The sequence below is a fragment of the Tamandua tetradactyla genome, chromosome 7 (genome assembly GCF_023851605.1).
Source record: "Tamandua tetradactyla isolate mTamTet1 chromosome 7, mTamTet1.pri, whole genome shotgun sequence".
Classification (NCBI taxonomy): Eukaryota; Metazoa; Chordata; class Mammalia; order Pilosa; family Myrmecophagidae; genus Tamandua; species Tamandua tetradactyla.
The window spans coordinates 118,108,795-118,122,996 of NC_135333.1; the positions used below are offsets into that span (position 1 = coordinate 118,108,795).

The following is a 14,202-nucleotide window of genomic DNA, read 5'->3' on the forward strand; positions in this document are numbered from 1 at the left end:
CCATCCTTTATAGAGGTTTTACATAAAATTATTCTTAGTGCATGTACTTGGTATTTTCATATACATATTTATGGTGCTACAAGGGATTTTATGCTATAATTTCTTGATCATAATAATGACTGTTATGAAGTTAATTCATTCCAAAAGTTATTTTTAAAGAGTTTTATTTAAATATTTTCTCAGTGAGATACAGAAATTATCAGCTATTTGTATGAAAAATGAGCATGCAGGATTGGCTAGAGAAACTTTTCAAATGAAACTCATTTAAATATGTGTTGAGAAAATTAATGATGCTCTGGTATTGACTATTAAAACACCAACAAGTTTATAAACAAGTGAAAATGTCCAGACCATAAGTGACAAAAATAAATCTTTTCATTTGAAATATTTCTTTACATACCATTTTCTTTACTTTGTTGAAAGCAATTTTATTCTTTTGATTGAATCCTTGGAGGCTTTCTTAACTTGATTGTTTCTCAGAGTACAAATAAAGGAGTTCAAAATAGGTGAAATAGAAAAAATGAGCACTGAAACTGCTTTATTAATGTTCACTTCTTCCTTTGCTATAGGATTCATACAGATGAAAATGCATGTGCCATAGGTGATGGAAACTACAATCATGTGGGAAGAACAAGTTGTAAAGGCTTTCTTCCTTTGCTGAATAGAGGGAAAATCTTAAAATTGTCCTGATGATGTAAGCATAGGACAGAACTATACAAGTGAGAGTCAGAATCAGGGTCAATACAGCACAGATTGTAACTGTCTGTTCCAAGAACCATGTGTCTGAGCATGCGATTTTCACTAGAGGAAAGGCATCACAGACAAAATGGTCAATGATGTTAGAGTCACAAAATTCCAGTTTTGAAAACATATTAAGTGGTGGAATTATTATGCACAAACCAGATGCCCAACAACAGATCATGAGACTCCTGCAGACTCTTTTGCTCATGATGGTCACATAATGCAGGGGTTTGCAGATGGCCACATAGTGGTCATAAGACATTGCAGCAAAGAGAAAAAATTTTGCTACTGCAAAGAGATCAGTAAAAAACACTTGGATGATACAAGCATTATAGGTAATGACTTTGTCACCTGTTGCTATGTTGTACAAGTATTTAGGCACACATGCAGATGTGAAGGCTATTTCTAGAAGGAGAAATTTTGTAAGAAAAAGTACATGGGTGTTTTAAGATGGGAATCCACAAAGGTGAGTGTGATGATGGTCAGATTTCCAGCTACACTCAATATGTAGGTGAGAAATATAAATATAAAAATCAGAATCTGCTGCTGAGTGTCATCAGTGAGTCCCAGCAGAATGAATGTTGTTACTGTACCGTTTCTCATCAATGACGGCTGACTTCTGTCCAATCTGCATGTGATATTTGGAAAGATTTTCTTTTAGATTATTCTCATTGTTCTAAAATTCAACATATTCATTATTTTATGCTCCATTACAGTTTTAAAATTCACATTTTACTTCCATTTTCTGCTTAGGGTTTTACCTTGTGACTAAAATTCACCTCTGGCTAGGTGCAATTTTTTTGGTAGCAATAATGCCCTTTGGCTCTCAAGAATCATTACCTATTCACAGATTGAATTATAAAGTTCAACCATCACCTCTTTTCTTGACACCTTTCATTTAAAAAATAATGCTAATAAATAACAGACAGGTTGGACTCAGTACACAAACTCTAAGCAGAACTTGAGGTTTCTGATTCAAAATATTAGTTTTGTTTATTCATGGGTTTTTAGATGTGTGTTTACTTCTCCTTCTCCCCCTAAGCTCTTTTCTTCACCTTACATGATCCATCTTTTCCCCCAAATATGTGTATCTTTATTGAATATGTATGCAATCATTACTTCTGACAAGAGAGATTACTGTCTGCTCTTTCCTTTGAATTTCCAGTGAATTGAATTACTTTGTCTTCATTATACTGGTTTTACCTAATGATAACAGATTTATTTCAGAAGTTAAGAACCTTTTGATTCTCTGTTTAGGCTGCTTCACAGGTATTTTTCTGGTCAACCATTAATTATACCAGAAGGGATTCCTATGTTTCCAATACATAATCATTATCTCAATGCTTGAGATTTTCTGACATTAATTTATAGAATTATTTCTCCTTTGTACCTGGTGTATTTGACTATGAGCAATTCACTTTCTCATTTAACTTACTATGTTTTCTTACTGAGTTAACTTACTGAGTGGGGCTGACTTAGCAGTGATTATTTTTGTATTTCACTGAATTGCCAGATTAGGGAAGAAGCACTAACTGAGGCACATGGTCTACTTACAAGTTAGAATCCTCCTAGAGAATTCGGTCTCTCATCCAACCACCATCAGCTATTTATATCAATTCAAGATGTAGAAGAGTTTTTTAAATTTAATTTTTAAATTTTTTGCTTCCCTCTTACCTTCCTTCTGTGTTTCTCCTAATATATCTTTAATGCACACATATCTTTAATGCACACATCACCCAGAAACCTAACTCAGATTTTAAATTTGGAGCATTATTCAATCCTCAAAATCTATCAGTTTTCCCCAAGTTGTTACAACTTATTATTTTACTTATTACTTTGTTACTTGTTACTTTGTTAACAATAAAGGTTAACAAAACTGTAAAGTGAAACAGATATCTGTCTATTCTCACTTTCACTCAAACTGTAAAATGAACAGACAGTTTTTTTTAGGAGATGCTGCTACTTCATTCAATATATAATCAATTTTGGGGATATGTGGATGAAGGGGATGCATATAGATTTCTATACTTAGAAAATATTTTAGTAATTTTAATTTGAGGTTGAATGTATAGCCAATGTTGCCATTGGTATTTCTTATATTAAATTACTTGTGCATTTATTTATGTCTCATGCATAAAAACCTCAGATACTGACATTTGTCTACACAAGGGAAATTCTAAAAAATGACATTTCCTTAATATCTGTCAGATGCATTAGGAAATATAAAAATTATCACTGAAATCCATTTTCTCCTCAGGAACAAAATATGACCTAATCCTGTAAAGGGAATTACAATCAAAGAGAAAAATCTCATCATACTTACACTTCTGATAGTAAATCAGTTCCTTTTGGGTGTTTAAACATGTAGGGTTCCCTGAAATTGCAATCCTCAATAAATCTGACAGAACCTGATAACAGGCAGAGTGCTACTATAGGCCCTCAATATATTTCTGTTCTTCATCGTTGGAAATTAAATAAAATAGACTGAAGCTGGATTTTCAGGAACTCTATTCACTGGTAGAAGAGATAATATTTGAAATAACCATGGCAGAATGAAATGCTTTACAGTTTAGAACAAGACTTTCTTTAAATTGCTGAATATCCACTAAGTGAATAAAATTTCCTTGGTGACATGCATTCAGAAATCATTAATGACTTTTCTGAGTAATGAAATTTGGCAAAAACAAAGAAACAAACCAGTAACAGACCTTAGAGGGGACTGTGTCCTTGGAGACAGGGAATAATAAATCACCATTAGATGCAAGTCAGGAGGACAATATAAAAGTACATAGCTCATATTTTTAAAACTTTTGCATCTACTAAGGCAACTGTCAGGTCAAAATCCTTTATTATATAAATAGAGTCCTCTAACATATTATATGAATTTTTATCACTGGGTATTTTCACTAAGATAAGCAGAAGCAAAAGTTTATATGTTTATATGAGGCTACTGCTTATATTGGAGACTTTATCCTTCCAGATATTTTTTCTCTAAGTACACCCACTGCATTATAGGTATTATTCACAAATGAAAAAAAATTGTAAACATATGTTATAATTGGATGGAAAATATGATTTTATATCCTTCACACATCTTAATTTAGCACATAATATAAATTTCTGTTCTTTCCAGTTTAACACTATTAATCAAGTTAGCTGTATGAAGATGTAGGCATTTGTTTTACTTATGCCTGAATTCACTACATAATGTTTTTCATTTAACACAGTTATTAATCTTTCTATCAAAAGCATCTTCATAGTAATATTTTTCCAGATGTGTGAGAATAATTCCTAAAAGTGAAAATTATGGATAAAAGTGTAGATTATAGATTAAAATGTTAATTTATATTTAGAAATTATGTAAAGATTAGTTTATTTAAAAATTCGCCACTATGTTAATGTCGTTATAGAACATTATTTGTATTTTTGATTCCATTTATAATTACTCTTACATGTATGTCTAACATGTTTTTAGATTATTGCAAGTCTTTAAAAGTATCTGTGCCTATTTGTGGCATGTGGTTTATGATTTTATATATTCAGATATATTTGAATTTTTTTGCTTTTCATTTTAAACAACATTATTGAGGTATAATTGATATATAGCAAACTGCACATATCTTAAGTCCACACTTTGATAAGATTTGACATATGTGTAACTTCCTAGAGATACAATCACAATCAAGGTAATAAACACACCACTCATTCCCAACAGTTTGCTTGTGATCTTTTCATCTCTCCTTCCTGCCATCATCCAATTTTGCTATTCACAGCTAAGGGTGGACCACTTTCCTCAGTATAGATTGATTTACATTTTTTAGAAATTTCTATAAATGTACTTAGTTTTGTCTGTCTTATTTCAATATAATTGTTTTCAGATTCCTCCATGTTTTGGCCTGTATTGACAGCTCATTCCTTTTCATTTCTGAGAAAAATTCCAACGTGTGATATTTGTCATTTCAATTTTTTAGGCAACTATAAATAAAATTATAAATAAAATTGCTAGGAAAGTTCATGTCAAAGTCTCTGAACTGGCATGTTCTTTCATCTTGGATATGAAAAGGCTGGATCTTGGAAGCTATATGTTTAAATGGTTAAAAACTGCAAAACATTTTTTCAAAGTACTTACATGAATTTACATTCCCACGAGCAGTGTAGGAGTGCATCATTTGTCCACATCCTAGGAATGATCAGTTTTAGACTCCTAGGGCTTTAGTAGGTGTGTAGTAGAATCATCTAGAGATTTTAATTTGTATACACCTAATGGCTAATGAGGTTGAGGTCCTTTTGGTGTACCTGCCATCTATCTTCCTTGGTAAAGTGGCTGTTTAAATTGTGGCCAATTTTATAAGGAAAATTTATAAGCAAATTCTCCCTAGGAGCCTCTGACATGAAACAACCCTACAGACACCTTGATTTGACTTTCTGGCCTGCAGAACTGTGAGATTTCTTTTGTTTAAGCAGCAAGTTTGTGGTAACTTACTACAGAAAGTCTAGGAAACTACTACATCATGCATGGATAAATAGGCTGAAATTTCTTCTCTTTAGTGTAACTGGTTGGGATTGCTAAAGAACAATGATGTAAATTCCATGTGGGTGGATGAGGCTGGTTATACAATGATTTCCAAAAGCCACCATCTGTGAACACCGCACAATAATGTCTGGTTTATGATTATGTTCACAACAAGACAGTCCTAAATTACTGAACAATAGTGTGTAACCATGATCTGAGTCACTGAGTATCTTGATCTAAGTTACTGAGTATCTATATACACAGGAAAAATCATTTTGTTTGGGGAGATGAAATGGAGAATAATATGGTAATTTTAACTGACATACAATGTCCTCACCATTACTTTGAACTCTCTGCTAATGATATGTATTATAACAAAAAAGTTCATAAATATATTGATACAATCACATGTAAACCTTTTTTCTGATAATAAGGCACAGGATCAGAAATGTTTTGCAAGGTTAATTTGAAAACTCCAAATGATGTATGAACTATGTAAAAAAAAACTTCCAGAAAAGGAAATAAAATCTACTTTCAAAAAGTAGAAACTCAATTAAATGACTATCAATAGGGTGAAGAAAAGAGAGGAATTGAACTTAAAGGGAACATGAAAACTCATAAGAGGGAAAATGTCACATATCTAATTCAGGGAATTCCTATTTCTTTGTGGATGATTCATACTGGCAATGTCAGAATGTTGTTAATCTTTTTTATTTTATATCAAACATTGTAGATGTTGATAAAAAATACAAATAATGGAAGCTAACTGTGAAATTATGGCCTAAATATGTCCTTCAGTGTAAATGATACATACCACAGCCAGTACTTAAAGATCCACATATTTTCCTGAATAATGGTCATGCTGATGTGTAAAGAAAGAGCCTGCGGAGTTCTGCTTTAGGTTGCAGAAGTCTTTCTGGTTCTCGTATGCTTTGGAAATACTTGTACTCTTAAAATTATTAGTATACTTTGAAATGACATGAAATTTCAGATTCATATGATGGCCATTTCAATCCTTTTTTTCTTCTCCCAAATACTTACAAAGGAAAGAGAAAATATTATTTGAGAAGACAAATAGATATAGAAATGCCTCTGAAAATGTCATGCCTTTTTGGTGAATTTATTAGCAGACAAGGAATGGAAGGGAACTTTCTTAATCTGAAGAAGGTGTTCTGCAAAACACTACAACCAGAACTTTACTTAATCAGGAAAAATGTGGAGTAATGAGTTCAAGAAAAAGATGGATGTCCTTTCCACTGGGAAGAGTCATGAAAAATAAATAAAATATATATATAAATATCACTAAGAGAGAATTTAAATCATGATTAATGATGGCATAAATACATATTTGAAAAACAATCAATGTATTTCACCATATTGAGAGATTTAAAATGAAAAATATGCATAAATATAGTCATATCAAATTATACAGAAGAAGCGCTTGAAAAACCTCACTTCTATTTCCAATGAAAAATTCTCAGCACACAAGAAAAGAAAGGCTATTTTCTGATTCTGAAAATGCAAGGTTGTCGGTTGAACTGTTTCCCTCAGGAAGATGTATTCATGTCCTAGTTCCCAACCATATTAAAACCCTATTAAATAGATACTTGAACATAATGTTAGTTAACTTGAGGAAAACTGGACTATGGTGGGTCCTAATCCAACAGTATTGATGTCCTCATAAAAAAGAAAATTGGACAGAGACAGAGAGAGAGAGATTGAGAGGAGGTTGTCATGTGGCAGAAGCAGAAAATGTCATGGATTTTGGGTAAGTCACTGTCAGAACCTACAGATTTCAGAGAAAGTATGGAAATGCCTGCACCTTTATTACAGATTATTAGATCCCAGAACTATGAGAGAATAAATTTCTATTGTTTTAAGCTACCCAGATTGTGGAACAACTTACAGTAGCCCTAGAAAGCTATGACAGACATATACAATAAACTGTAATTAATGTCACATTTAATGTAGGAAAATATTGAATGCTGCACCCCTAGGAGCAGGAATTAGGTAGGAGGTCTGCATATGCCACCTCTATCCAACATTCTACTAGTGGTTATTGCCCAGCAGTAAAGTTAAAAAAGCTTAAATCTACTGGATGGATGAAAATAGTTGTTATCACCTACTTTCAACAGATCTTCCATGTAGAAAGTCATATACCATTTACAAAAAGGGTTAGTAGGAATAGCAAGTAAAACTATAAGTGTCGCAGGAATAAGGTTCACATATGAAATTCTAATGTAATGGTATATTAATAAGGAAATCAATAGTAGTTAAAAATTCAAAACTGCACCCAAAAAATATTTAGGGAAAAAAATATTTAGGGTTAAGAGATGAAAGACCTGTACACTGAAAAGTACAAAATTTGCTGATAAAGTCTAAAAAGAGACCTACAAATAGAGGATATATCAGTTTCATGGATCACGAGACTAAATATTGTGACTTCAATTCTATCCAAATCAATCTCTAGGTTCAGTGCAATCCCACTCAAAATTCAGTCATAATTGGTGTTTAAATTGACAATCAGATTATAATTTAAATGGAAATGCAATAGACCTAGAATAACCAAATGATATCTGAAAAAGAATAAAGTTGTAAGATCCATACTATCTGATTTTAACATGTACTATAGAGTTATTGTAATTAAGAGAGTATGATATTTGCATTAATTAGACAAAAGATCAATGGAAAAGAGTTGAGACTTCCAAAGTAATCCCTTATATTTATGGTCAACTGATTTTTATTTTTTTATTTTTTGTGTGTGAATGGTCCAGAAATCGAACCTGGGTCTCCCACATGGAAGGCAAGCATTCTACCACTGAATCACCCATGCACCCCTATTTTTTGTTATTTTAATGATGAGTTTTGAGAGTTCTTTATATATTCTAGATGCAAATATTTTTTTGAGCATGTGATTCGCAATATTTCTTCCCAGACTGTAATTTGTCTTTTCATCTTCCTACTACAGTATTGATTTTTGTAGCTATATAATAAATCTTGGTATAAAGAATATTGACTCTTCCCTCTTCATATTCTCCTTTTTGAAACTTATTTTTGATGTTCTATAGCCCTTCATTTGCATATAAATTTTAGATCAAGCTTGCTATGGATACAAAAACCCTTGCTGAACTCTTTCAAAAATAGAAGTTGCATGGAATCTATAGACCAATTTAGGGAGATATTATTATCTTGTCTTTTAATCCATGAATTCAGCGTGACTATCTGAGAATAGGGGTGCTGTTATTGTTTATTTCTTTTTCCCCTTGCCTCCTTTTACCCATTCTTCTATGTGTGTGAATTGCTTATTTTCTGCCTTAATAATCCTACATTAAATTTTCCTTCCTTAATATTTTACAAGCTTTGTGATTATATAAAAATAAATAGATAAATAAATGTTTCTTCAGTAGAGGAGTATATATACACATAGACATTCATGTGCATATATTTTTTTCACATACACACATATTTCTACACACATTTATTATTTTGTTCACAGTTTACATGTGAAAGGCACAATGATATTAAACAAATTTTCCATTTCTTTCACAAAAAATACCTCTTCAGAAAAGTTCCAAGTTTTTATAGATATGCATGTCTTTAATATCTTTAGTTTCTCCTTCATATTTATTCTCACTATTATATTCTTTGGTATTTTACCAAATTTGGAATATTTTCAATCATTATTACTTCAAAAGTGCTTATTTTCCAAATTCTATCTGCTGAGACTGTAAGTACACATTTATTAGATACATTGGTATAATCTCACAGGCCACAGAATTCTGCATAGATTTCAAACTTTTTATGTTGTTCAAAACTGGATAACTTCTCATGTTCAATCTCAAGCACACTAACACTTTCTTCTGCCAATCTTAAATATACTCAGAATTGTTTATTTCAGCAATTTCATTTTATTGTACTTGAAATGACATTTGGTTCTTTTCATAGTTTCTATAGCATGCTGTTATTTCTGATATTTTTGACATTATGACAATGTTTAGAATGTATTTTTTCAGTTTTTTGGTTTTTAATGCTATTTTTTGAGATATTTCACATACCATATAATCATTCAAATTATATAATGTCACAGTGTCATCATACAGTTGTGCATTCATCACCATAATCAATTTTGAACACTTTTATTTCTCCAAAAGAATACATATGAGAATAGAAATGAAAAATAACAACCAAAATATCATAGACCCCCCTTTTCCCCCTATTATTTATTTACTATTTGTCCTAATTTTATACTCATCCTTCCATATACTGGAAAAAGGGAGTGTTAGCTACAGGTTTTCACAATCACATTGTCCATGCTGTAAAATCTAAATAGTTAAACAATCATCTTCAAGCAACAAGTCTACTGGAATGTAGTTCAATGACACGTATTTCCTTCTAACTATTCTAATATACTACAAACTAAAAAGGAATAGCTATAAATGCATAAAAATAACCTTATGAATGACCTCTCAATTCTATTTGAAATCTCTCAGCCACTGCAACACTCTTATAATAAGTTTCTATTTCTATTTTTGTCAAAAAGGCTTTCTCAAGACCATGAGGTCAGGTCCAGCCTCATTCCTTGGAGTCAAGTCCCACATTGTCAGGGAAATTTACACCCCTGGTGTACCCTGGGAGTCATGTCCCATGTACATGGGGGGAGGTGAGTGCACCATGAGTTAACCTGTGAGTTGGATTCGAGAGAGGCTACATCTGAGCAACAAAAGAGGTTCTCTGGGGATGATACTTAGGCATAATTATCATTATACGTACTTGTAATTGTAAGCATTTTCTTACATAATTTTCTAAGGGCAAAATCAAGATCAAAGCCTCAGCCTATTAAATTGGTAGTCCCCAATGCTTGTGAAGGTATATGGAATTCCCCAGGTGGGGAAGTTTAATATTTCCAAATTTTTTCTCCAGTCCTTCAAGGGGACTTTGCAAATACCTTTTTATTTCTGCCCAAATTACTCTGGCATGTATTGGGGCATCACAAAAACCTATAAAATACAGCAAGATTTCATTCATTATTCATGGTTACATGTACTTACAGTGTTGAATAAACTGACCACACATGTTGGGTTGGATAGTATGCTACAGAAAATATACATTCTGCACCAAATAAATAACTCTCTCTTTGGTCTATGTTCTTCTTTGCCAGCTGCAGGAAGTTTCTAGTTAAATGTCCAAATTAAAGCAAGGCTATAAAAATGTCCAAATTAAGGCATCAATAAGAGGTTACCTTCACTTAAGAAAGGCCAATGAAGTTCAGGGTTTTTCTCTCAATTGGAAAGGCACATGACAATATCTGTTATCTTTCTCTCCAGGCTTCTTGTTTCATGAAGCTCCCCCAGGGGTGTTCTCCTTCTTCATCTCCAAAAGTCTCTGGCTGCATGGGCTCTTGTTGTTCTCATGCTTCTCTCGTTGTTCTCATGCTTTTTCCAAAATGCTTCTTCTATTAAAGGAATCAAGATCCACTTGGAATGGGTGGAATCACATCTCCATCTAATCCAGGTTAATACCCACAACTAGAGTGAGCCACATCTCTGTGAATATAATCTAATCAAGTTTCCAACTTATAGTACTGAATGGTAATTAAAAGAAACGGTTGCTCCCACAAGATTGGATCAGGGTTAAAACATGTTTTTTCTAGGGTACATAATCCTTTGAAACCAGCACAGTCTTCAACAGAGGTTGAAGTTTTAAGACACAGTAAATATCATTCTTTACCCTTTAGTCTGATTTACCTTAGTCCTAACCAGATCTGCTTCATTCATAACCCTAACTGAAACCTGATCTATTTTTCAGCCTTTTTCACAGCTGCTGTATGGGGGATAGCTCCAGTCTCATGCTTTAGACAGAAGAATTCTACCACTGAGCTACCCTTGCACTGCCTCTTGGTGTCTTTTAATTGTTTACATTTGAAGTTTGATTTGTCAAACATTAGTATAGTTCCCCCTGCCCTTTTATGGCTGTTTGTATGAAATATCTTTTTCCGATATTTCACTTTCAACCTAGTTTTGACCTTGATCTAAATCGAGTCTCTTAGAAAGTCTGTAGATGGGTCTTGTTTTTTTCTTTTTTAAATCCATTCTGCCTATTTTTCTTTGTTGGGGAGTTTAAGCCATTAACATTTAATGTTAATAGTGTAAAGGCAATACTTTCTTCTACCAGTTTTCTTTTGGATTTCATTTGCCATATCTTATTTTTTCTCTCCCTTTTTAATCTTCCTGATAAGTCTTTATTTCTACACTCTTCTTCAAATCCCTCTGTGCTGGTTTGAAAATGTCATGTATGTACTGGTTGCTTAAGAGTGTGTTGTTTATTCCCCATATATTTGTGAACTTTCAGGCTTTTTGCCTTTTATTGATTTCTAACTTCATTGTAGTATTATCTGAGAAAGTATTTTGAATAAATTCAGTGTTTTATAATATCTTGAGACTGACTTTGTGACCCAACACATGGTCTTTTCTGGAGCATGATCCATGAGCGCTTGAAGAAAATGTGTACCCTGCTGTTGTGGAAAGTGTCCATGGGGATGTGTCTCCATCCATTCAGCATTGCTTACTGGACTCCTTTAAGAGGGAGCCATTCTTGGAAAAAGTTTTAAGAGCCAACAAAGCTCACACAGCCAGTGAACTTCAGAAATACAGAAATAAAATGCCCCTGGGGAAGCCTTATGAAACAAGAGAAAGCTAGCAGACATCACCATGTGCCTTCCTAACTGTGAGAGAAACCTCAAAATTCACCAGTACTTTCTTTGACTTAAGGTATTTTTCTCTGGATGCCTTGGTTTGGACATTTCCATGGCCTAAGAACTGTCAGCTTGCAGTTTAATAGATTCTCCTTTTAAAAGGTTACCCATTACTAGCATATTGCATTCTGGCAGTTCAGCAAATGAAAACACCCTCTTTCTTGTCTTTCCTATCTGCCTGTGGTGTTCCTTTTAGTATTAATTAGAGCAGGTCTCTTGTTTGTGAACTCTCTCAGTATCTGTTTGTCTTAAAATATTTTAAATTCTCCCTCATTTTTTTTTTTTTTTTACATCAGCATGCACTGGGAATTGAACCCAGGTCTCTGGCATGGCAGGCAGGAACTCTGCCACTGAGCCACTGTTGCCCTCCCCATCCCTCATTTTTGAAAGACAGTTTTGATGAATATAGAATTCTTGATTGGCAGTTTTTCTCTTACAAAATCTTGAATACATCATATTACTGCCTTCACCTCCATGATTCTGCTGAGAAATCTGCTTGCAGTATTATTGAGCTTCCCTTTCATGTGATGGATTGTTTTTATTTTGCTATTTCGAGAATTCTCTTTCTCTTCAACATTTGACAGTCTGATTAGTAAGTGTCTTGGAGTAGGTGTATTCAAATCTATTATTTTCGGGGTATGCTGTTCTTCTTGGACCTGTAATTTTATGTCTTTCATAAGAGATGGGAAATTTTCAGTCATTATTTCCTCCATTTTCTTTCCATCTCTTTTACCTTCTCTTCTTCTTCTGGAACACCCATAACATGTATATTCATGTGCTTCATTTTGTCATTAATTTCCCTGAAACCTTGCTGTTCTAGTTTGCTAGCTGCTGGCCTGCAACATGCCAGAGATGGAATGGCTTTTAATAAAAGGGGATTTATTTTGCTAGTTCTTTAGAGGAAAGGCAGCTAACTTTCCACTGAGGTTCTTTCTTACATGGGAAGGCACAGGGTGATCTCTGCTGGCCTTCTCTCCAGGCCTCTGGGTACCAACAATTTTCCACAGCATGATCTCTTTCTTCATCTCCAAGGGCCTGGACTGAGCTGCAAGTGCTGAGATGAGGTATGCTGAGCTGCTTGGACTGTGTTACATTGAGCTCTCTCATTTAAGCACCAGCCAATTAAATCAAACATCATTCATTGCAGCAGGCTTGCCTCCTCGCCAACTGCAGATGTTATCAGCAACAGATGAGGTTCACATACCATCAGCTCATGTCCACAGCAATATAACTAAGCACCTTCACCTGGCCAAATTGACAACTGAATCTAACTACCACACCTGCTCATAATTTTCCTTCTATTCCCTATCTGGTTTTTTGTGTAGGATTTCAGTTGCACTGTCCTCTAGTTTACTAATACTTTCTTTTGCCTCTTCAAATCTGCTATTGTATGTTCCTGTTGTATTTTTCATCTTTTCTATTGTACCTTTCATTCACACAGTTCTGCCATTTATTTTTCAAACTTTCAAGTAGTCCTTTTGGGAGCCCAATATCTTCTTTATATCCTTCATCTCTTTTGCCATAGCTTCCCTCAACTTCTTCATTTGATCTTTGATTTTATTTTGCATGTTTGTCTAAGCATCTTTATTTAGTCGTTCAACTCCTGTATCTCATTTGAAATGCTAGTTCCTTTACTTGGCCACATCTTCATTTTTCTTAGTATGACTTGTAATTTTTTGCTGGTATCTAGGCATCTGATTTCATTGATTAGTTTATCATGTCAGTTGTTTTCACTTTTTTCCCCCTAAGGATTTCTTGTTGTTTGACTTTCTTCTCTACCTGTTCTTTGGCATTGCGTTTAACTCATTACAGACCTCTAGCATACCTCCTATTTAACTGATGAGAATTTTTCAGCTCCTATTTTTCTGGTTCTTGCCTTGCCTATGTGGAACCATTTTTTTAGGAGGGTCTCCCCAGATATGATTTACTACAATCAGATTTTCCAAGACCAGACAGGAGGGGGTATAATCATTATTAAGTTTCCCAAGGGTGAGACACAGAAGATTATCAGACTTTCCTTTGAAACCTCTAGATTCTTTGCCTTTGCTATCCTTAAACTGTGGCCTTTGTCAGCCTGCAGTTTTCCACTTGTGTAAAATGATGCAGTGCCTTAAATTCTCAGCAGGCCCTCCCTGCCATTTGTGTGTTGAGACAGAGGCTTTGCTAGAAGGCAAGCATAAATTGTTTCTGTTTTCTA

General features: G+C 33.8%; 1 pseudogene; it reads right to left on the bottom strand.

Moving 5' to 3' along the window:
• Positions 1-408: 408 nt before the first annotated feature.
• Positions 409-1,344, bottom strand: LOC143690032 (olfactory receptor 6C2-like; annotated as a pseudogene).
• Between the last annotated feature and the right edge of the window lie 12,858 nt (positions 1,345-14,202).